The 25,936-nt window shown below is 42.1% G+C and overlaps 1 long non-coding RNA gene and 1 pseudogene across 1 annotated transcript; one reads left to right on the forward strand and one right to left on the reverse strand.

Annotated features, from left to right (window-relative positions):
• The window catches only part of LOC137315179 (Ig heavy chain C region, membrane-bound form-like), a 34,726-nt pseudogene extending 14,237 nt beyond the window's left edge, over window positions 1-20,489 (forward strand).
• A 2,226-nt stretch (window positions 20,490-22,715) lies between these two features.
• On the reverse strand, window positions 22,716-25,045 carry LOC137315223 (uncharacterized). Its single transcript, XR_010961365.1, has 3 exons — window positions 24,979-25,045; window positions 24,518-24,648; window positions 22,716-22,879 (listed from the first exon to the last, which is right to left on the reverse strand). It is a non-coding gene; the product is annotated as an uncharacterized lncRNA (long non-coding RNA).
• Between the last annotated feature and the right edge of the window lie 891 nt (window positions 25,046-25,936).

Below are 25,936 nucleotides of genomic sequence, written 5' to 3' on the forward strand. Positions count from 1 at the left end.
TTCGAATGGCAATGGATGGAAGACTAACACTTGTTGAACTTCCGTTACAGTCGAGCCAGTCAAGCCAAAGCTCCGCCTCCTTCCTCCATCACCAGAGGAGAGTCAAAGTAGGAGCGCCCCGACTCTCACATGCCTGATAACAGGATTCTACCCTGACAACATAATCGTTTCCTGGGAGAAGGACGGAGCTGCTTTAAGCACGAACGTTACCAGTTTCCCCAGTGCTCTTGAACAGGACCTAACCTTCAGCACAAGGAGCAACCTCATTTTGCCTTCAGAGGAATGGAAGAAAGGATCAAGATACACCTGTACCGCCTCACATCCCGCTTCACAATCCGACGTGAAGGCGACCATCCGCAATATGGAAGGTACGGACCGTTTTTCAAAATACTTTCACACAATAATGATTTTTACTTAAATCTTAGGCCAAACCCGAACCACACACGCACTAGCGATCAGATCCCTCTAGGTTACAGATATAACAACATATATGGCTGTCAATTAATGCGCCATTAATTCACAGGCAGCAATTAGACGATAAAATGATCAGCACTCTGAATGTGTTCGCCGCCACAAGCTATGTGAGGACCCAATAGTAAGAAGGGGCAGGATAAGGATCTATTTAACCTCACTGCACGGTACCCTGGTGATTGTGGGCTTTCTTTAAACAACAATATGCAGTATCTGAAGACACTAAATCCACTTTTCACCGGGCAGAGTGTTCCATACTATGTGGGGAGAAGACTTTGAGTGGCGTTTACTTCACTCTGCACTGCCTTGTTTCGGTTTAGCTGGACACTGAGTGGTTGCCAGCAGCGAAATTCAAGACAAAAAAAACAGCCATTTCACAGGGCACCCAACCAATTGATGTGAGGAACATTGTACATTTCAAGTGTTCAAATCTTCTGAACCGCCAGCGCTATACGTTAGAGGAGGAGACAAATAACGTGTTAATTGACTGAACCCAATGATGTGACCTTTTGTTTTGATGAGTGTAAACTCCGCTCGTGTGATTAGTTTGTTTCAATTCGAATTGTTTTTGTTCAATCAAATTGACGCATTTGCTCAATAACTGGCCCAGCACCACCGTGCTCTGGGTGGGGAAACTTTTAAACTTCTCTAGATCTTTGGTTGGATCCCCGATTACTGCTGAGTTCGTTGATCTCACCTGGTGGCGTTCGGGACCTTATAATCAGACTTAGTGTCCCTAGATTTGTGAAGTGGCAATAGCGCATTGTTCTGCTCCTGGTCTATGGTAAGTGCGTGTATGGTCACTCTGGGAACAACAAGATAGGTGTTGCCTGCGATGCCCTCACTGTACAATGGCCTACTGATACTGCATAGGAGGACTCAGGAAGTATAGACCATTGGATGAGGTATCGGAGGGCAACCTATAGTTCTCATACACCAGTGAGGAAAAGAGGGGATATAATACCAAACACTGTTATTAGACTCAAACTCAGGCTCCTCCGATTGGTAAGCAGCTGTACACTATAATGGCCCTGTACACTAAGAAAGTCCTGTGTTTCACCTCCCGATCTTCACTGAGTTAACTGATCTCAACTGGTAGATTTTTGGAAGTTCCGGTGGACTACGCACATCGTGGTAACTGTGCAGACACCCGTTCTTGTTTCTTCCTCCAATTGGGGGAGACCTCGTTGAAGTCGGGGTGTTTGCACCTCTGCTGACGGCAGGATTGGACGGGGCTCTGCTGCTTTCACCGTAGAGTAGGCTGTTGATATGCAGTCTTTCTGCTGATTCACGAAGAATGGCCACTTGAGAGATACCCAAGGTGACCTTCCTCAGTGAAGCCTGTACCGGATTAGCAATAAAACACAGTCATTTATTTCCCACCTTTAAGCGCCTCATACCGTTTCACAGAGTTTTAAGGAAAACATAACCAAGTTAAATAAGGGGAGATTATGAGGTGTGACCAAAATCTTGTTGGGTTTGGAGGAGGGTCTGAAAGTGGGAGCAGGAGGGGGAGAGGCGGAGAGGATTAGGGAGGAAAGTTCAGCGCGGGACCTGGGACCTAATCAAGGTTTCACCACCTTCCGTATGTATGAGAATAGTCTTGTCCGTTTTGTTATTTCTAGTCCTATTCCCGTATCATTAGATTTCCACAGAATGTTCAGCGGCCTGAAGTTCACCCAACACCTACACGGTTTATTTCAGCAAATCAGATGAATGTGAGTCAGAGTAAAAGAACATCGTTACAACGAAAATCGACGCACTTGTTGCTGCTATAAGAACTTCTGAACGTTTTCACTCAATCTTTGGCTCCCTCAGATATCAAGGTTAAGTCCCTGAATTATGCCTTTTGGTTGACGCTCAATTCTGACCACTCCAAAAGCAGTCTTTGACAAATGTGAAAATGTCAGTTGACTTTTCCGTGATTTTTAACATGAAGCAGCAGCGGATCGACGCTACAATGTTGTGGAGAAGTACAAATAATTATCCTCCTGGAAAGCCGGCACCATTAACCTATGGTGCGAAGGCCATTTTCCAGCGGTTGCCCAATTTATTATTAGGTCTTTGATAATTCGTGCTCTGCACAGACCCAGAAAGTTGATAATTTAATGATGTCTCTTCTGAAAATCGAAGTGCATTTAGGTGTCTTCTCAAATAGCCCAGTGGCGGCATAAAACCTAACGCGTACTTCCCAGAACAATAGTTTGTACCAATTTCACTCCACTGTCACGGTGATTGTGAGACGATCATTAATAATATCCTGTAAAACGTACCTCAGACTTTTCCTCCAGTTCTGCTGCTCCATAATCTGTTACATGATTCTCACTGTTCGGGTTTGTTTCCAATTTTCCAATGTGGCATCGTACTGCCCTCAGGTGCAAGCTATGCATTAGCAGACTTTTAAACTACCAGGAGGAGACTGGGATGCTTCCTTACTACGTTCGTTGGGAATCCAGGAAAATATCCCAATTAGTACATAAAAAATTAAAACTAAACCGAGCATGTTGTAAATCGGAAATTAGAATAGAAAGTGCGAGAAAAACAGAGCAGGCCCGTCAGAATCTGTAAAGATCGATGGTGTTGTAAGATCCTGACTGAGAACTCAAACCAACTCTCTGGAACTGTCTGACCTCCTAATCCCCACGCTATCCTTTCTGTGTAGAGATGCCTCAGAGCTACTGAGTATTTGCAGCATTTTCTGTTGTTATTAACGATATTATCGCGTCTGGTCTGCTCATCCAATGTGAATCAAAGGCTTTGACTTCCTTTGTAGCACACACTTTTTTCTCCCCTTAGTATATTACAGATCCCAGGTCACTCTTCCCCGAAACTAAAGTCGACAATTGTCTTCATTTTAGAAGATTGGCTTGACGACAGAAGACAGAGGGTGGTTGTAGAGGGTTGTTTTTCAAACTGGATGCCTGTGTCCAGTGGTGTGCCTCGGGGATCGGTGCTGGGTCCGCTGTTATTTGTTATTTATATTAATGATTTGGATGAGAATTTAGGAGGCATGGTTAGTAAGTTTGCAGATGACACCAAGATTGGTGGCATTGTGGACAGTGAAGAAGGTTATCTAAGATTGCAACGGGATCTTGATAAATTGGGCCAGTGGGCCGATGAATGGTAGATGGAGTTTAATTTAGATAAATGTGAGGTGATGCATTTTGTTAGATCGAATCGGGCCAGGACCTACTCCGTTAATGGTAGGGCGTTGGGGAGAGTTATAGAACAAAGAGATCTAGGAGTACAGATTCATAGCTCCTTGAAAGTGGAGTCACAGGTGGATAGGGTGGTGAAGAAGGCATTCGGCATGCTTGGTTTCATTGGTCAGAACATTGAATGCAGGAGTTGGGATGTCTTGTTGAAGTTGTACAGGGCATTGGTGAGGCCACACTTGGAGTACTGTGTACAGTTCTGGTCACCCTATTATAGAAAGGATATTATTAAACTAGAAAGAGTGCAGAAAAGATTTACTAGGATGCTACCGGGACTTGATGGTTTGACTTACAGGGAGAGGTTAGACAGACTGGGACTTTTTTCCCTGGAGAGTAGGAGGTTAAGGGGTGATCTTATAGAAGTCTATAAAATAATGAGGGGCATAGATAAGGTCGATAGTCAAAATCTTTTCCCAAAGGTAGGGGAGTCTTTCACGAGGGGGCATAGATATAAGGTGAGAGGGGAGAGATACAAAAGGGTCCAGAGGGCCAATTTTTTCACTCAAAGGGTGGTGAGTGTCTGGAACGAGCTGCCAGAGGCAGTAGTAGAGGCGGGTACAATTTTGTCTTTTAAAAAGCATTTGGACAGTTACATGGGTAAGATGGGTACAGAGAGATATGGGCCAAGTGGAGGCAATTGGGACGAGCTTAGTGGTATAAACTGGGCGACATGGACATGTTGGGCCGAAGGGCCTGTTTCCAAGTTGTAACTTCTATGATTCTATGATTCTATGATTCTATGAAGATCTCATTGCTGCAATCACAGCATTTCCTTCAGGTGAAATTTCTGCTGCTTGTTCCTTCCAAATACCTTTGTGTTGTAACTCAGTTTACTGCTAGAACTTATGGAGATGATTCCCCTTGTTCCAACCAATCATCTGTTTTCTTCTTTCCCTCCTATCATTTCGTTTTATTGCTAAAGGATGGTCATTTTTGGAAATGAGGATATTGCACAAACCCCTTCAGATAAGAGTGACCTTGTAACACACACTGTGAAATAAACCCCACTCATTTTATGGAAGGATGATAATCTAATGTGTTTAAATCAGAGATCACTGTAGACAAGTATATGGTCATATCTGAGAAGCTGGAAGGAGAGAGAATGGAAGTGATTACAATCAGTCCGGTAACAGGTTTTATAACACTCCCCTCTGGAGCATTGGCATCATTGAGAGAAACGGAGCAATTTTAGTGTAAGGTTAAAAAACAAAGTTATAATATTGGACACCCGCACAGTGGACCAAAGTGACGTGCCCATTGCCAATGGGCCCGTCACTTTGGTCCACTGTGGGGGTGTTGGAAAGTTCAGAGTTGACATCCCAGTTGAATATAATGAAGGCGGCGTTTATAATTTTCAGAGTAATACATTAAGCTTTAAGCGGGAACGCGGTGGGAGGATTCTTTGAGATTGTATCTCATGCATGAAGTAACGATCTCGACGGTCAGAGTGACTCTTTCACTTTAAAACTGGGGGCATGTTTTCCCACTTTCTGGCAGTATTTCCGTTCCTGCTCTCAAGGTGTAGATATCGAGCAAGTGTGGACAAGGTATATCATCGATAGGTCATGGACTTCCTCACTTTACACTCTTCAAACAATGCGTCTTAATGCTCAACCTTCCAAAAGCGCTCTTTCCTCGGCCTGAGTGGCAGTTTGTATTTCTCGACACTGTCTACCTTCTCGAAGTGAAAGAGCAAAATCGGTGCCAAATGGTGCAGAACATCTGCAGATTGGTGCTGAGGGCACGTTTGCTTTCGCCGTCGATTTGATTGGTCGGACCGAGGCAATCTCATTTCAGACCCAAGCTTTAGAGCTGGAAAAGAGAGGACTTTTATATGAGGTTTATTGGAACTCACCACATACAGGCCACAGGGCAGCGTTTGACCTCCAGCATCAGTCAGTCTGATTGGTGAAGGTTTGTATCACCAGAGCGGGCAACATGAGGTCCACATTTAAAACCAGCCAGTTCTCGAATAGTGGAATGGTCGGATATATTGTGGAGCACATCATCCAAAGAAGCCAGAGGGAAGAAAGCAACGAGCCCAGATGGGCTCTGTCCTATTAGCTCAGCAGAAATAAGCTGAGAAAACTCATAACAGCCGACAGTAAGTATGATTTGTTTTTTTGAGTCTATTGCAGTAGTTATTACCCGTGGTTTCAACATGACACTTTGAAATGACCATTCCCTCTACTTTCCAGGTGTATGTCATGAGACAGATATTTCTGTCACCATACTGAACCCTTCTTTTGAAGAGATTTGGACCAAACGAACAGCGACCATTGTTTGTGAAGTCGTTTATAGCGATTTAGAAAACGTCAGCGTGTCCTGGCAAGTGGATGGGAGTCGGAGAACGGAAGGAGTGGAGACTCAGGCTCCTGAGTGGAATGGAAGTAAATCCACAATCGTTAGTAAACTGAAAGTCAACACGACTGAATGGGGCAGTGGGGTTGAATATTTGTGCTTCGTGGAAGACATTGAATTGCCAACACCAGTGAAAATCTCCACCAGAAAAGTAAAGGGTAAGCACAGATAATATTCGTTCTGAGACTGACCCTACTCCATCAATGGTCGTCAAAGATCATTCATTTTCTACATTAAGGATAGTGATAGACTTCAAGATGATATCGACAGGCTGGTGGAATGGACGGACACATCGCAGATGAAATTCAACGCAGAAAAGTGTGAATTGATACCTTTAGGAAGGAAGAACGAGAAGAGGCAATATAAACTAAAGGGTACATTTCTGAAAGGGGAGCAGGAACAGAAAGACCTGGGGGTATATGTGCCTAAACCGTTGAAGGTGGCAGGGCAGGTTGAGAAAGCGATTAAGAAAGCTTAGGGGAACCTGGGCTTTATAAATAGAGGCAGAGAGTGCAAAAGCAAGGTGGTTATGATGAATCTTTATAAAACAGTGGTTCGATTGCAACTGGAGTATTGTGACCAGTTCTGGGCACCGCGCTGTTGGGAGGATGTGAATGCCTTGGGGAGAGTGCAGAAGAGTTTTAATGGAATGGTTCCAGGGATGAAGGACTTCGGTACGTGGTTAGACTGGAGAAGATGGGGCTGTTTTCCTTAGAACAGAGAAGTTTACAAGAACATTTGATCGAGGTATTCAAAATCATGAAGGGTCGAAACTGTGTAGACAGAGAGAGACTGCTCCCATTGGATGAAGGGTTAAGAAACAGAGGGCATAATTTTGCAGGGATACGGGAATCGGGCAGGGGAGTGGGGCGAGCTGGATTGCTCTTGCAGAGAAACGGCACGTACTCGACGGGCCGTAACAATTCTATGATATCATGAAATGCTCTTATAATCAGTGAAACATAGTCCGGGATCCTGCCATTCACCCCACGGGTAAAGAATAGCGAGAAAAATGTAAGCGGTTTGAAACTGTTGCGTCACAACAGTATCATCGTTATCCAAATATGGGATTGACCCCAACTCTTAGCAAAATAACATCAGGCCACAATGAAAACTCCCAAAAGAAAGAACATTAAAGAAATCCATGGCCCCGCAGAGAAATGTGTAAACTCTCTCAGATAACAATTCCAATTGTCCAAAGACGCAAATTACCAGCAGACGGGAATGGGAAGTGAAGGACGGACAAGAGACAGACTCAGTTTAACAAATATTGTTCTCTTTCCAGTTGACGGAATGTATCCTCCGAAAGTCTACGTCCTGCCTCCATCAGCGGTCGAGATTGACACTGAGAAGACGGCAACCCTGCTGTGTTTAGCAACCGGCTTTTACCCTGCCGAGATTTACGTCGCGTGGATGGCCAATGACACCCTTTTGGATTCAGGTTACACCACCCAACCGGACACGGAGAAGAAAAGTGGTTCCAGCTCCATTGTCAGCAGACTGAGAGTCACCGCAGCGGAGTGGAACGGCGGGACCACTTACTCCTGTTTAGTGGGACACCCGTCTCTCACAATGAATTTACACAGAAGTATAAATAAATCTTACGGTAAACCTACTTTAGTTAATGTTTCACTAGTTCTAACCGACAGTTTTCAATCGTGTACATAACCCCCCGTGGTTCAATAGCTGTTTTCTATAGAAGTGTTAGACCTGTTATGTTCGGGCATCTGAGTCAGCCTCCAGATCAGCTAACGATTGTTTAGATATTTCGCAAATCTATGAGACTATATCAGTGAATGAAGGATAATTACGGTTATAATCCGATAATGGTGAATAACCTTAATACCGCTTGATACAAGTTGCAATATTTTTGAAGATTCTTTGAAGGGTTCAGTGACGTTATTGGATAAACAGGAAATGATGCTTTAGACTGTATGTGGCTCCGCAAATCGCAATAAATGCAGAATGAAAACCTCCTGACTTCCCGATTCGTTGTTTGTGTGCGTTTTATCTTGGTGATGATGGTTTAAACCTTGATCCAGAAATCTATGGTGTCCATTGTCTGATATTCCACCTGTGCAACACGTTTCAATTCCCCAATTTTTTACAAACACTCGTGATGCTTTTAATCTGGTTACATTCATTCTCTGGTTTAAATTGACCCATAAGTTATCGACCTGTGAACGGAATTAATAATGGTCGACTAACATCCGGTCACCCTTTCGAATGACAATTATTGACCAAGGCTGTTGATTGCCTGGTTCGATTCTTATCCATCCAGTCGTTGCTTGGGCATCTCCCGCAATGACTTCTTTTCCCGCTCCCACACCGTTACCTCTGGAGTCCCCCCACCGATCTATATTTGGATCCTCCTATTTCTCATCTTCGTGCTGCCCGTTGGCTACGTCATCTGAAAACAAAATGTCAGATTCTGCATGTATGCTGCCGACACCCAATTGTAACCCACTAGCACCACTCTCGATCCCTCCACTCTCTCTGATTTGTCACACTGCTTATCCGACATCCAGTATTAGATGAGCAGACATTTCCTCAAATTAAATATTGCGAAGACCAAAGCCATTATCTTTGGTCCCCACCACCAACTCTGTTCCCTCGTCACCGACTCCATCTCTCCACCTGCCCACTGTCTGAGGCTGAATCCCACTGTTCGCAGCCTCGAGTTCCTTATTGACCCTGAGCTGAGTTTCTGACCCCAGATACTCTCCATCACCATGACCGTCTACTTCCACCTCCAGAACGTCGCCCGTCTCTGCGGCTGCCTCAACCCATCTGCTGCTGAAACTCTCATCCATGCATTTGTTACCTCCAGACTTGACTATTCCAATGGTATCCTGGCCAGCCTCCCAGCTTCTATCCTCCGTAAACTTGACTCTGCTGTCCGTATTCTAACTCACAACAATTTCAGTTCATCCATCACCCCTGTGTTCGGTGAGCTAAATTGGCTCCCGGTCTGGCAATTCCTCATTTTTAAAATTCTCATCCTCTTGTCCAAATCCCTCCATAGCCCTCGTCCCCTCTCTATCTCTGTAACCTCCTCCAGCCCTACAACGCTCCGAGATCTCTGCGTTCCTCCAGTTCTGGCCTCTTGTCCATCCCTGGTTTTCATCTCTCCACTTCTGGCGGCCGTGCCTTCAACTGCCTTGGCTCTAACCTCTGAAATTCTCTCCATCAACATCATGCTACTCTCCAACCTCTTTACCAAAGCATTTGGTCATCTGTCCTAATATCTCCTTATGTGGCTCGGTATCAAATATTGTCTGTGAAGCGCCTTGGGACGTTTTACTACGTTAAAGGCGCTGTGTAAATGAAAGTATTATTGTTCTTATGTTGAGCTATCAATCCATGCCATTGTAAAAGGTTTCATTGAGTTTGGAACTATCCTCTTATCAGTTTCGTGTCATCTTGGCTCATTGACAGCTCTCTCGGTTCTGAATTCGAAGATTCTGGGTTCAAGCTCCTCTCCAGGACTTCGGCCCATAATCTAGGCTAACACTCCAGCACAATAATCATGGGGGTGCTGCTTTGTCGAAGGTGTGGCGTTTCAGATGAGACGCTTCTCCTGGGCCCCGTCGGACTTTTCACCTGGGTGTTAAAGATCCCATGGGAGATTAAAGGAGCAGCGAACTCTCCCGGAATCTGGGACCTATATTCCGTCCTGAACCTACACTATATAAAAAAACAGACTAAGCGTCCCATTAACGACAGTGATGCTCTTAGTCCTTTGTTATGGGCTTATTGGCTGCAGCGTTGTTCATAAAAGTAACAGCGATTACACTTTAAAAAGTAATTATTTGGTTGTGAATCTTTTGGGACCTCCTGTGGGGGTGAAAGGCGATCTATGAAGTGGAACCATTGTTTCTTATCATCGTCGTCATTCTGGCTGATATCACTTCAGTTAAAACACAGGTCAGGGAGAAGCATAGATTCGGCCAATGGAAAGCTGAGCGACAGAGATGAAGAATATTCTTTGAGAATCCCAGCCGACAGCGAGTCCTTGCCGCCAACGGTGGCGCTGCATTTTCTTCCCAAGAGAAAAACAGGACGTTATTTCGAGTGTCCCGTTCAAACTTGATAAGCGCAGACGCTCCGCCTGAACAAATTGTCCAGGTTGGAGAACTGGTGGGCAGGGCGACATCCAGGCCCATCCATAAAGACTCACCACCTTCTGAAAGGCGGGAAAAAACTAGTCTTGCAAAAAACAGAACAGCACGAAGCCATTACACCAATCACATTAAACGCAGTTCATTCTGTTAAGTTTCTGTTACAATTGGTATCCTGTGTGAGTCACAAGGCAGGAGACCAAACAATTGTTTTGTGATCTGCCAGATCAGGGAAGGCTGCACCTGGTGGTCAGGTATGGGAAAATACGCTCACGTATCCAACTTTGGGCAACTATCATGACTGGCTGGCGGAGAGCCAAGCAGATGTTGCTGAATCTTGGTACCTCCATCTGGAGGAGCTGCCGTTCCATCACATATGGTATCTGTCCATGCTGGAGGATATCTCGGTGACTGGGTGGAGCTGCCATTCGAAGGGGTAAGTTATTGATCCATTCCGGTGGATATCTCGATGAACTAGTGGAGCCTCATTTCTATTGGATAAGGTAAGTATCCATTCCGGTGGATATCTCAGTGAGTTGGTGGAGCCGCAGTTATATGGGGTGTGGTATGCCTCCATGCTGGAGGATATCTCTCCATGCTGGAGGATATCTCTGCGAGTGGATGGAGCCGCTGTTCGATGGGCTATGGTATCTCTCCATGCTGGAGGATATCTCGCTGTGCTGCTTATCTCACACTGCAAATAACACATCCTTCAGTTCGTGGCTCGAAGTATGCCCAGCTGCACCGAGTTTGTGAGAAAATTTATGTGCTGTCCTTCTCACGGTGCCAATCTGTGAATCCCACAATATGTAATCAGATAATGCTAAAGAAGTGCATTCGAACTCGGATAGCTCACCGTAGTTTTAATTAGACAGGACTTGCTTTGGGGTCGGTTTTGCGGCCCAGCTTGGTGCTATTTAGATCACGCAGCATGTCAGTTCAATGTAGAATAACACTCGTAGAGTGAAGCTTATGATTTGTAAATGACCATACGTATTTGTAACAATATGAAAACGTTTACTCTGCGCCAGGTCAGTCACTACTGCGATTATGATGCTTTGAGTTTCAGAATCCAATCGCCCACACTCAATGCAAATACAAAGCCCTACCCTCACCCCACCTCCCGAAATATCGGCCAGGATTATCATAACCTGAGAGTCTACATGATCCGAGATTTGTCAGTGGTGACACATTCCGAAGTTTAAATGAATTATTAACTTCATTTTCAATTCTGATTCTCATGGCCAAAACGTACGGGGTAAACGTACATATCGTGTTTATATCACGGAATATTAGTGGCACCATCCAGGAATATACGCTGCGGTGTGTTATAGATTCCACGAGATCATAATAATAGAAAAAACAAAAAATTACTGAAGAAATATATCACGTCAGGAATACGAAACCGAACAGTATGTCAGCGTCATCACCGTAAATCACAACTAAATCTAATGACAATGATGCAGGTCTAACGCCACTGTATAGATGACAATGTAAAATAGTTTATATATAGTCCTATTTCAGAATGTGTCTGTATCTGCAAGGAACATTTGATATCAAATGTCAAAAGGTTTCGACAGTCGAACATAAAGTGCGCTGATCAGTCAAAGTTGAATCTTTAGCCCGCAGTGTTTCCCTGCCCCCGCTTTACTGCCGATCTCTTATGTCATTCTATGTGAGCCGCAAGAGATTTGGTCCGATAATCAGATCACCTTCTGTTCAGAATGGCATCGAGTTTCATTCTTTTAGATATAATTTCGTTCATTTTGTTGTTATCAGCTTTCAAATGCGAAATTAATTTTAATGGAAAGCACTTATCAGCATCGTAAAGCTTTTTATTCGCTGAAACGTAAAATGGACGGATATATTTGCCGTGTAAAATCAATCCTCCGTTTATATACAATATCTGAACTCTACTATCACTATAAGCGAACCCCCAATATTCTGAAAATCACCGTAATCGATATCGGGCTGGTTAATGTGTTAACTATATTTTTATGTCCCGTTAGTTCAAATTCGAATACGCCGTTTCCCTCACGATTGCCGGTTTCATTCTATTGCAGCGCCTTTGTATCTATTCTGTTCTCAACATGACCACCTTTCTAACAATATCAATCTATTGGTTCTAGAAACCCCTCAATTAAAGGACGATCCAGAAGACCCCGAGGTAGAGGAAGAAGGATTAGAAAACTTATATGAGGATGGCAGCACGGCATCAACAGTGATCGCTTTCGTGATTCTGTTTATTCTCAGTATGCTGTACAGTACATTTGTAACCGTACTTAAGGTAATATCAACTTTCAATAGCACAGTGACATTGTGTAAATTCAGTAGAAAGCTGAGTTCATACCTTAGACATAACCTGGGTACAAATGATGAACAAAATATTCTAATACAAGCACAATGAACATAACAGTATTAGATTGGACTTCATTACTCGTTCCCAAGTGATTAACTAGCACATTTATAAATCCTCCTGAATATGATAACAACAGAGGAACGCAAGTGTACGACAATTATTGAGACATTTCAGCAGAAGAAAATACCAATAATGGGAAGTATTACTTTATATCTAGATTGGGGAAGGTTAGAAGCACACTAAAAAGGAAAGAGATTTATCGAATGTTTCTGAGTGATAATCCAAAAATAGTTAGCAATATCTTGATAAGGAAGCATCCTGGGACGACTTAGCGTTACGTGCTTGAAGTCACCATCAAATTTGCGAGGGAGAAAGGAGATCAGCAAACAGTGATTTAGCACTTAAACCTGCCTCACTATGAAGATATAAGGAAAGTATTGACGGCGGAAGGATGGGATAAATTTCAGTCGGTAAATCGATGGACAATTAGTGCAATTGATTCAAGAAGGTGATCAGCGAGCAAAAGAAAATACAATCCCAGAAATGGAAATTGTAAATGGAGGATGTAATTATGGTGAAATTAAATAGTTAGAGCCAGAATTAAACAAAAGGGGAAAGGTTATGTCAAGGCGAAGACAATGGAAAGTTTGACAGCCAGAACTATTATCAAAAATAAAAGGATATCATGAAATTATGAAATGCACCATCAGATAGACAACAATTCCAAGGGATATTAAGGAGAATATCAAATATTTTTATCGTTGCATCAAAAGAAATAGAATGATAGAAGTGCAGATGGGGTTCTTACATAGGAACAGAGGAACAGGAGTCGGCAATTCAGCCCCTCCAGCCAGTTCCACCATTCACTGAGATCATGGACGAACTGTATCTCAACTCAATTTACCCGCCTTGGTTCCATATCCCTTAATACCCTTACCTAACAACAATCTATCAATCTCAGTTTTGATATTTTCAATTTTGTTAGCCTCAGTACCTTTTTGGGGGAGAGTGTTCCAGATTTCCACTGCCCTTTGTGTGAAGAAGTGCTTCCTGACATCACCTATATACGGATTAGCTCAAATTTGAAGACCATGCCCCCTTGTTCTGGACTCCCCCATCAGAGGAAGTAGTTTCTCTCTATCTACGCTTTCCAATCCTTTAATCATCTTAAACACTAAAACGCTAGAGGTACGAAAGGAATACTTCGCATCCGTCTTCATTAGAGAAGAGGATGCTGCCATTGCAGCGTTAAAGGAGGAGGTAGTAGCGATATTGGATAGGATAAAAATAGATAAAGAGGAGGTACTTAAAAGATTGGCAGTCCTCAAAGTAGAACAGTCACCCGAACAAGATGGGATCCATCCAAGATTAGTGAGGGAAGTAAGAGTGGAAATTGCGGAGGTTCTGACCACAATCTTCCAATCCTCCCAAGATATGGAGACGGTGCCAGAGGGCTCAAGGATTACAAATGTTAACCCCTGTACAAAAAAATGGAAAAAGAAAAACCCGGCGATTACACGCTGGTCAGACAAACGTCGGTCGTGCGGATAATTTCAGAGACAATAACCATGGCATTTGGAAAAGTTTGGGCTAATAAATGAAAGTCAGCAGGCGTTTATTAAAGGCAAATCGTGTTTGACTAATTTGATTGAGTTCTTTCCTGAAGTAGCGGAGAGGGTTGATGAGGTTCGTGAGGTTGACGTTGTGTATATGGACTTTCAAATGCCATTTGATAAAGTACCGCACAATAGGACGTGTTGGCAAAATTAAATCCCGTGGGTTTGAAGGGGCAGTGGCAGCGTGGACGTAAAAATTGGCTCAAGGACAGAAAACAGAGAGTAGTGGTAAATGGTCGTTTTTCAGACAGAGTGGTGTTCCCCAGGGGTCAGTATTAGGACCACTGCTCTTTTCGATATATATTAATGACCTGGAACTGGGTATACAGGGTACAATTTCAAAGATTGCAGATGACACGAAACTCGGAAATGTAGTGCTAAAGTAAAGACATTATGCTAAACGTTCATAAAACGCATGTTAGGCTTCAGCTGGAGTATTGTGTGGAATTCTGGACATCACACCTTAGGATCACGTCGAGGCTTTAGAGGCGGTGCAGAAGAGATTTACTAGAATGGTACCAGGGATGATGGACTTCAGTTATTTGGAGCAAATGGAAAAGATGGGTTTGTTCCCTTTAGAACAAAGAAGGTTTAGGGGAGATTTGATAGAGGTGTTCAAAATCATGATCGGTTTTGGTAGGGTAAATAAAGGTAACTTTTACCAGAATTGTTGGGAACCAGAGGACACAGATTTACGATGATCAGCAAAGGAGCCACACGTGACATGAAGAAACACTTTTTGATGCAGCGAGTTTTAATGATCTGGAATGCACTGATGGAAGGGTGGTGGAAACAGATTCAGTGGTAACTTTCAAAGGGAATTGGATAAATACTTGAAGGAAAAAAAATGTACCGGGCTATGGGCAAAGAGCAGGTAGGTGGGTCTATTTGTATAGCGCCTGAGGAACGACGGGCCGAAAGGCCTCCTCCCCTGCTGTACTGTGATATGATACTTCGATACCATGAATTCGATGCCCCCTTAATCTTCTATACAAGTCTAGTAAATGTAAGCTGTCCTAATGAATTGCCCCCTTTTGCCCCCGATATAATTTTGGTGAATCTGCGCTGCACCGTTTCCAGGGCCAAAATAGCCTTCCTGAGATGCGGTGCCCAGAACTGAATGCCATTGAATTAGATCATGGACGATGTGTATCTCAACTCCATTGGATAAATACTTGAATGGAAAAATTATACAGGACTATGAGGAAAGAGCAGGGAAATGGGACCTATTGGATCGGTCTTTAAAAGAGCCGGCATAGTCACGATGGGCCTAATGCCCTACTTCCGTGCTGTACTATACTACGATGCTATCATACCATGAATTAAATGTCCCTTGAATCTTCTGTACGAGCTTTGTCCATGCACCCTGCCATCATGAATTGTCCATTTTAGCCCCGGATTCATTCTGGTGAATCTGCGCTGCACCACCTCCAAGGCCAATATATCCATCCTGAATTGCGGTGCCTTGAACTGAACGCAATACTCCAAGTGCGGTCTAACCAGAGCTTTATATTACTGTAGCATAACTTACATCCCATTGTATTCCAGCTCCTTTGAGATAAAAGTTAACATTCCAAAAGCCTTTTTAATTATACTGTGTACCAATCCACCAGCTTGTAGTGATTTCTGTACTTGGATCTCTCAATCTCCCTGCTCCTCCTCGGCTCCTAGCTTCTTACCATTTAGAAATTATTCTGATCTATCTTCCTTTGGTCCAAAGTGGATAACCTCTCACTTCCCCATGTTGAACTCCATCGGCCACAGTTTAGCACATGAAGGTCACTTTGCAACGTTCTGCTCCTTAATTCATTATTTACTCTGTCACTTAACGGGGTCGTCAACAAACTTGGACATGCGCCTCTTTATTCCTTCATCTAAGTCATTTATAAAAGTAGTGAAAAGCTGAGAACCTGGAACACATCTCCGGGGGACTCGACGAGTCATATCCTGTGATGTGTCTCCTGCCTCCTAACCAGTTCCTTATCCGTGTCAATAGGTTCTCTCCAATTCCACGAGCTCTCATTTCCTTTCAAAAGAGATTGAGGGGTGATAACAGTGGAGGATAAGGAAAACGAAAAAACAACAAATAAATTAATATTTTGAAGCAATCTTCGCAATTTAAATGGACCAAACGATATCTAAAGCTACCTAGAACACTATAGGTTGGAAAGGATGGTATTCAAAGAAATTGGTTTTCAATGTCAAAAAAACATAACAAAGGACAAACTACTGGAATTGAAACTATTCAAAATTTCCAGACAAGTCGGATTTCATCTGAAAGGATTTATAAAATAGATAAGTCAACCAGCTATACATTCATTACAACCTGCAAAGGCTCGCTGGATTCAGATGTCATGACATGGAAGAGAGAGACAGTAAACTTTACACAATGAGTAAAAGGGGTAATGGAACGTAACGAAGGGCCTGTTAGCTTAACTGCAGCAGTGCAAAATTTCATATCATAGTATTATAATAGGTACAGCATAGCAGCAGGCCATTTGGCCCATCGTGACTAAAGGATCTATCCAATAAGTCCCATTCGCCTGTTCTTTCCCCATAGCCCTGCATTTTTCCCTTCAAGTATTTAACTAATTCCCTTCATAAAGTTACCATTGAATCTGCTTCCATCACCCTTTCAGGCAGTGCATTTCAGATCATATCAACTTGCTGAGTAAAAAAAATGTTCCCTAATTTTGCCTCTGGCATTTTTGCCAATCACCTTAAATCTGTGTCCTCTGGTTGCCGACCCTCCTCCCACTGGAAACAGTTTCTCCTTATTTACTCTATCAAAACCGTTCATGATTTTGAACAGCTCCATCAAATCTCCACTTAACTGTCTCTGTTCTAACGAGAAATACCGCGGTTCCTCCAATTTCCCCACATAACTGAAGTCCCTCATCCCTGGAACCATTCTCGTAAATCTCTCCTGCACCCTCTCTAAGGCCTTGACATCCTTCCTAAAGTGTGGCGCCCAGAATTGAACACACCATCCAGCTGAGGCCCAACCAGTGTTTTATAAAGGTTTAGTATAACTTCCTTGTTTTTGTACTCTCTGCCTCGATTAAGAAAGCCAAGGATCCCACATGATTTTTTAATAGCCTTCTCAACTTGTACTGCCACCTTCAAAGATTTGTGTCTGTGCACATTTAGTTTATTTTGCCTCTCCTCGTTTTTCCTACCAAAATGTATCCATTCACACTTTTCTCCGTTAAATTCCATCTGTTTTGTGTCTCCCCATTTCACCAGTCTGTCCATATCCTTCTGAAGTCTGTTACTATCCTCCACATTGTTTACTACATTTTTTTCAGTTTCGTTTCTGCTGCAAATTTAGTAATTATACCCTCTATACTCAAGTCCAGGTCATTAATATATATATCAAAAAAAGCCGTGGCTCTAATACTGACCCCTGGGGAACACAAGTGTATACTTCCCTCCTGTCTGAAAAACAACCGTTCACCGCTACTCTCTACCATTTGTTACTTTGCAAATATCATATCCACACTACCACTGTCCCTTTAATCACATGGGCTTGAATTTTAATCACACGTCTATTATATGGTACTTTATCAAATGCCCTTTGAAAGTCCACAAAGACAACGTCAAACGCACTTCCCTCATCAACATTTCACGTTTCTTCATCAATTAACTCAGTCAAGTTAGTCAAACACGATTTTCCTTTAACAGATCAGAGTTGACTTTCATTTATTAGCCTTTATTTTTCCAAGTCCAACTTAATTTTATCCCGGATTATTGCCTCTAAAAGTTTCCCCATCACCGACGTTAGGCTGACTGGCCGACAGTTGCCGGGATTATCCCTCTTACCTTTGATTTTTTTTTATTAAGGGATTTGAACACTTGGAAAGAATAAACTGATTAAGGAATCACTAATGTTTGATATAACCAACCTTACAGAGTTTGATTTTGTAGCCACTCCTGTAGCCGATAGAGTCAGCTTGGTAAATGTCCTAAATATGGATTTTCACTGGAAAATAATTTATATTTCATACAGAGATTACTGAAAAGGTTAAGGCAAGTGAAACCGAAAAGAACCTCATGTGATGGATAGGAAAATGGTTTTATTTGTTGGAGTTCGTAATCTGTGATAAATAAGGACATTTCTTATTCCCACAAATCAAACCAATTTCCAGATTGGTGGAATGTGACGAGTGCCATCTCCGGGGAATCTGCTGCAATCCGACCACCAGCACTCCAGTGTGGGCAGACGGTTTTTACTGTTTATATTTAATATATTGAAACCTTTTGATTGTAAGCAGTTCCTGTGTGAACTATTTTAAAAATATAAATATCTATGCCCACATGAATAATTGCAACAGCATATGTAAACTTGATACGCTATAATGACATCCTCCAGTTATCGTTGGATCGAAAGCAGCTCAGCATTGCCTCTCCCGGATACTCAGCCTGTACTGCAGATAAACTCCAACCAACGCTAGGTCTCTGCTTCCTAAATTGTTTATTTTATTTTCGATTGAACTATTAACAGTAACATAAAATCAAAGTATTATATAAATACAAGGGCCGACTACATGACTTTAAAATGGAAAAAAATATATATTTGTGCGCTTTTCCCCATTATCCCCGTCCTCATGAATAAAGGCTTAACCCGTAGATTACATTTGGTTTTAGCTTCCTTTATGCAATGTCATCGCAGAGCGATTACTGTATACCGAGAGATAGAGGCATCGAATGTGTCTGAAATTAAAAAGCTGCTAGCCATCAAATTGTAAACAATTACGCCTTGAAAGTGATTGAAACCTTGCAGTTTCTCTCGCTCTCCATTCCTGTCTGTCTGTCTTTCTGTCTGTCTGTCGGCCTATCAAGAAATCTATCCATCTCGCTATCTATCTAAGTCTATTGCTCTCATGCACACACATGGAATTCCCTTGGCATTGCAGTGGGACGGTCGAGAGCAAGTTCTGCCTCAGTGATAGAGAGCTGAGGATAATTGAACAGGTGTGCAGGTTTAATTCACTTCACATTCCAAAGTCATACATCCTACCTTATTTTTCTAATTACATTATAAATTCCGATCACCACATTTGCAAGTATTTGTCAACCGACACTTATCACACTTCAATTACACATCCCAACCAGTAATAGCGCTGAAGTGCTATCTCGCGTATCCCATCTCTTCTGATTGAATTACAGCGAAAGTTCTATACTCCAACCTACTGCACTTTTCTGCTTCTGACAGTGATGTAAATTTTGCTATTTAGCTTTAAGAGAAACAACGTAAAATCAGCGTATTATCTGGAACCTGGGACACGTTGCATTACATTAAAATGGGGAATGAATACAGTTCCTAACCATGTCAGATTTATACCTCAAACACTTCACCAATGGCTCAGGAGCAGAGCGGAGTATATACAAGATTACTGCTAATACTAATCAACGAAGTACAATGAACTGTGAACGGACCAGAAAATTACAAAAGAAGATAGCTGCATTAAGCGTGTGGGCAGATGGTTGACAGGTCCAGTTCACTGAAACAACAAATGACGTTGTCCATTTCACGTATAAGAATGGTAGATGGGAATAATATGGAAATGGCGAAGTTCTGAGGAGATGTACACGAACACGAAATGCCGTTGTTCATATCCGTATGTCACTGAAATCTAGCGGGCGTACAAAAGTACTAATGGGATGCTGGGTTTCAGCTCAAGCAGTCGAGAATATAACAGCGAGCTAAAGAAACCGTCAATCATTTGGAATATCATGTTCAGTTCTTTAGAAATTTTCAGGAGGCTATACTCGGTTTGCTGGAGCCGAGCGACAATTCACATGGATCGTCACATTTTTCCAGAAATGATATAATTATTGCCGTATAAATAACATTGGATAACAAATGATTCTCTTATCATTGATCGACTCACGGAGACACGCGACTCGGGGTGTTGCCGAGAGTTAGGGTTATGGACATTCATTTGTGGACAATAACACTCGAATCCCAGAAACCCCCTCGCATTCCATGACAATTAGTCAATAATTCTGCTTTTTGTCCGACGCTTTTGACTATTCAGTGTGGTCACACGTCACTTCCTCACTCTGTTATTCACTGGGTTTCATACTATTTCTTTTCACTGCAGGTGAACTAACGGCCAGTTGGCCAGAAGGTACTTCCGGTTTATATTCCAGGCTTGTGTGGGAACGTCCATCGGTTGCTGACCACAGACGGGACTGGATTGCCTCACTCCCTCACAGTTATCGACTGGTGCACTGCACCACTTGATCTCGTATTCAGAGATAGACTCACCCAAACCATAATAACTATTTGCCTCAATTTCTTTCGTAAGCTCATTTTTTATTTCTCTTTTATTAAAGTGCCAGCGTTCAATAGAATTCCGCATAACTGTAGTTAGCCAGTGAACTGGGAAAATTGCGCAGAATCAATTACAATAAGCTGAGGAGAAATAATTGAATATCCAGGAGGGACAGGTTGGAATTTACTGCAACTGAATGAATATTGCATGAATCAATGTAATATTGCATTCAAATGCTGCACCTTGAATAAAGGCTCAATTTTTATGACATTAATGAGTGGCGCCCTCGCCTAATTTTGAATAGCACAGAACCAGGTGACCTTCAGACATAGGTGCTCCTTTCTTTACCAATATACTGCGGTTAAGGCACGAATTGATATATGACCCAATCTGAGGGCTTCACACCTTGAAGAAATCCACTGGAAATTAATGATTGCTGATTATCGACACTTATATCCAGAAAACTGTTGGAAATCAGACGCCTTGTCTCAACCCACGGGTAAGAATTCCCCTAAAAATTCGTTGCAGTGAGATCATGGGTGGCTTCAAATCAATTTCTCTGAGGCCCTATTTCTGGCAAATTCGTGAACATATTTTCAAAGGGCCCGTTAACCATTTGCCAAGAAATACTGAGGAGAAATAACTTACATCAGAGCCTGTACAGCGTCACTTCCTGTAGCTGGACGATGGATTCCCCCTTGTATAGAATTGCAGCAACAAACCGTGGATATTGACGTTATCATCAATTAAATTCTAAAATGAGTGACACTGTGATATGAGGATCGATTTTGTTTTAAATATGATAAATGGATATTATGATCAGGAATAGGCCATGCAGCCCCTCGCGCCTGCTCCGAAAATCATGGTTGACCTGTACCTCAACTCCATATTCCCCTCTTTGCTCCATATCCCTAATACCCTTTACCTGACATGACTGTGTTTGCAGTGATTTGCCTAAATAAAGTCTCAGAAAAAAACAGGGAATTCGGTCCAACTCCTAATCGTCTGGAAATGAAATGTTCTCATCAACAGATTTTATGCTCAGCTTTGTTTGAAATGTGATTGCTGTTTAATTACTTTCAGGATGTTACTTTCAGATTCTGTCAAAACAAAGGTTTGGAATAAAATAAATACCATCTGCTCCATGCTGTTATTGAAGGTATTTTTTTTACTGAAAGTTGTGGGTTTAAATCTAACACTTATTTCTTGTATACATTTATACACATTTTTATTCACCTTTCAGTTTGTTCCAATGAGTGAGTTAGTAAAATTCATCCATAAGCATCATAAAAGCGATATCTTGAACAACTGAAATAATCTCGGGATTAAATTAATTCGAGCGACGGGTGTTTCCGATTCCATTAATTTACGACAGATATTTAATGGATCGAAGCAACTGGAGGGTGTGTTACTGAAACATGGGAAATAACCCGGACAGTCAGTCCAATCCAATTATTAAGCGGTATAATAATTGTTACAATAAGATTCATATATTCTAAGGAAAGAGTGTTCAGTCTCAGCACCAAGTTCTAGTAATTATGTTTATAAATTGATTCATTCTTTCATAGCACAGAAATCCAACAATGAATTAACTGAAGTGACGCTTTCAATTCATGCAGCTAAATTGACCGAATCTGTTCTGTGGCAAACTGTGGGGAACTGAAGGCTGGAAATTGCTGTTAGCGATATGCCACGAGCCAGATTCCGCCTTTCTGTTGCTCTCTTCTTTTATTAATTGAAACTCTAAGCTGTGTAATTTACACCGGTTATACCTCCATTGAAACAATATTCAAAGGATGTCTCACCAAAGTAAAACTGCACGAATATCACAATCGGCTATTTCCACTTACACTTCGTTAAAATGACAAGAAAGACTGAACATCTAAAACATTACTCGGTATTCATGGACTGATGCTTCTTACCTTCCCATTATGCTCCTTTTCCCCTCTTTGAAGGCAGGCGTGAACACATTTATTGAAACAAAATGTTCCTTTTTTCGGATATACTGTACAGTAGATTCATTTAAATATATTATGCATTTTAGATATACTGTAGAGTAGATTCATTTGAATATATTAATCATTTTTAGGCTATTCTGTACAGTATATTTATTTGAAAACGTTATGCATTTTTATGATATTCTGTACAGTAGATTTAATTAAATATATAATGCATTTTTAGGATATACTGTACCATAGATTTGTTTACAAATATTATGCATTTTTAGGATACACTGTACAGTAGATTTATTTAAACATATTATCCATTTTTAGGATATACTGTACAGTAGATTGTGGCTAAAATTTCATTCATTACCTCACCGAAATTGGAATTTCCTCAGAGTTTCTCCCGCTTCACCAGCGTAACTTTGGCGGAACCTCGGAAATTTCCTGCGCAGTGTCTTCACCATTTTGGATGAGATATGCGTGGGCGCTCTGTTGACGGAGGCACTGCCCTGTTAAAAATAAATAGGTTAACGCGTTACCTAAAATTGGAATTTCAAGCGCACTGAGAAATCGCCGGGAAGTTATTGTCCTGCAGAATAAATCAAGGCACAGGAAACTAAACAAACGTGTAAAATTAAGTCTGATAGCGTGAAGGGAATGTCGTTCAATTCAAGGAACAGGAAAATAGAATCCACTGAAACATGCTGCCGATTGATATTATCATCGGAACACATTGACCTGTGCCCGGTTTCACCATCCTGGGCCTTCGCTAATCTGAAATAACGCACTGGCAATTCACATTGCGCCATTTTGAATGGGTTTAAAGTACCTGTATCGAATGAAAGGATTAACACAACGATAAATTAATGCGGAAAGGGAATTCAGGCGAACGTCTTAAGCTGTTAACCGACAACACAATTTTAACACAAGCATTTTTAAAAAAGTTACGAACTTAAAGCAAACGAACTGAATGCCCAGTGGAAATGGAGGTGTTGTTCTGTCACCTGAACTCAATTTGTGCATTCTTGGTTATTGATGTGTTCGTGTCAAGAAACTTCATTATGTGTGATGGAATTACACACCACCTAGTGACTAATTTCTGCTATTAAAGCTTTATCTGAACATAAGAGGAGTGGGCCATTCAGCCCCAAGAGCCTGTTTCGATATTCAATCAGTATATGGTTGATCTGTACCGCAACTCCATTTACCCGCTTTAGCTTCACATATCCTGACACTCTTACCTAACAAAGATCCATCAATCACAGTCTTGAAAATTTCAATTGAACCCCAGCATCCACAGACTTTTTTTTTGGGGGGGGAGAGTTTCAGATTTCCACTACCCTTCGTGTGGGAAAGAGCTTCCTGATTTCACCCCTTAATGACCTAATTCTAATTTTATGATTGGACCGTCTTGTTCTGGAATCCACCAGAGCAAACAATTTCTCTGTATCTACCCTATCGAATCCCTTCATCATTTTAACCACCTCGATCAGATCACACCTCAAGTGTCTAAACTCATGGGAATACAATCCATGCCTTTGCAAACCGTCCTTGTAATTTAGCCATTTAAGCTCTGGTATAATTGTGGTAAATCTGCACGGTATATATCCTTCCTGAGGTGCGGTGCCCAAAACTGAGTGCAGTACTCCAGATGGGGTCTGACCAGAGCTCTGTATAACGGAAGCATTTCTTCCTCCCCTTTCTATTTCAGCCTCATTTGGATAAAGGGCATCATTCATATAGCCTTTTATATTACTTGTTTTTACCTGTCCTATAGCTATTATTGATTTGTCTACATGGACACCTACATCTTTTTGATGTTCTACAGTTCCAAGACACTCGGTTTTAGGAAAGTTAACGGATTTGCCTTTCTCCAATCCACAATTGATGACCTCACGCTTGCTCACATTGCACTACATGTGCCATAGTATTTTTCCCCACTCACTTAATCTGTTTTTGTCCCTTTGTAAGTTCCTGCTGCCATCTACAATACTTACTGTGCCTCCTAACTAGGGCATGAATTAGTTAATAAAATAATGAAGCCGCAACATATATTGTTATCCCAGGCCTGGCCACGCGATGGCGCGCCAGCGCTTACCCCTGCCGCGTGTATTCCTTCCTCTTTCAACAATAAAAATAGTTCTTACCTTGGTCTTTCCATGTTTTTCTATATTTGGGTGTTTCCGGGTCTTCTTAAAAGTCCTGTCTCTGTCTCTCCCGCGCTCTATCGTTCTCTCTTTCACTTTGATTGCAGTTTTCCTTTTTCGTCCTTCTTCACCTTCATTGGGATTTCGAAAATGATTGGTCAGTATGTTCAATATATGCCCATAAAATTCCCAACATTATATCACATATTCTTGATCCCTGCTCCCCCGACTATGGCCCAACTTCCCGTAAACATAAATGACTGAACCTGGTAACAGAACATGGCATTGGATACTTTACATACTCCACAGAATAGCCCATGGACTTCTCTGTGAAGGCAGCTTTAAGGACTGATATAAAGTGACATTGCTGCACTGCCAAGCAAAACAATAGTGCAATAAATGACAGGATTCTCCAGCTTCGAGCTTCCTACCTTATATTTAATCTAAGAAATCTTACTCACCAGCTCGTAGAGCTAGCTTCCTCAGCACACTCGGTATGCGAATGTAGGGGCGTGCATGTACTGTGTACGAGCTTACGTTTGTATCCGTTTCCTGATTGCTTCTCTTGTTTAAAGAGGCAGGTCACCACGGAGCTATTTCTGCAGACGCGGCTCTTTCCCGCGCTACCCCTTTTGCTTTATGCAAGAACAAGGACGTCAAGAGCAACCAAAGGTCATTCGGCCCTTCACAGCTCCTGGCTGTTGAATATATGGCACTAAAGAGTGACAAATCCCCATCACAAGGTTTTAAAGGATGTAACTGAGAACATTGCAGAAGCCCTAACTATAATCTTCCAAAGTTCACTCGATTCTGAAACCGTCCCTTTAGATTGGAAATTGCACATGTCACTCCGCTGTTTAAGAAAGGTGAGAGAGGAAACCAGGGGATTATAGACCAGTTAGCCAAACATCTGTTTTCGGGAAATTGCTAGACCGTATAATTCAGGATAGAGTATTGAACACCTTGAAAATTTTCAGCTGATCAGAGAGAGGCAGCAAGGATTAGTAAAGGGAAGGACATGCCTTACCAACCAGATTGAATTTTTTGAGGAGTTGACTAAAGTAGTGGAACAGGGAATGTCTACGGCTGTTATTTCTATCGACTTCCAGAAGGCATTCGATAAAGTCACTCATAAGAGACTGTTAGCTCAAGTTGAAGCTCATGGAATTTAGGGGATATAATTGACCTGGTTAGGAAATTGGCTGAGGGACATGGGGGAAGTGTAGGGATATTGGACAGAAACTCAATTTGGCAGGATGGAACGAGCGGCGTCGTACAAGGACCTGTGTTGGGGCGTGAACCATTCACTGTATTTATTAACATCTTAGGTGATGGAATAGGGAGCCACATATCCAAGTTTTCCGGAGATACGAAGATACGCAGTATTGTAATCAGTATAGAAGCATTACATTCCAGAGC

This window comes from Heptranchias perlo, unplaced genomic scaffold, assembly GCF_035084215.1.
Source record: "Heptranchias perlo isolate sHepPer1 unplaced genomic scaffold, sHepPer1.hap1 HAP1_SCAFFOLD_54, whole genome shotgun sequence".
NCBI lineage: Eukaryota > Metazoa > Chordata > Chondrichthyes > Hexanchiformes > Hexanchidae > Heptranchias > Heptranchias perlo.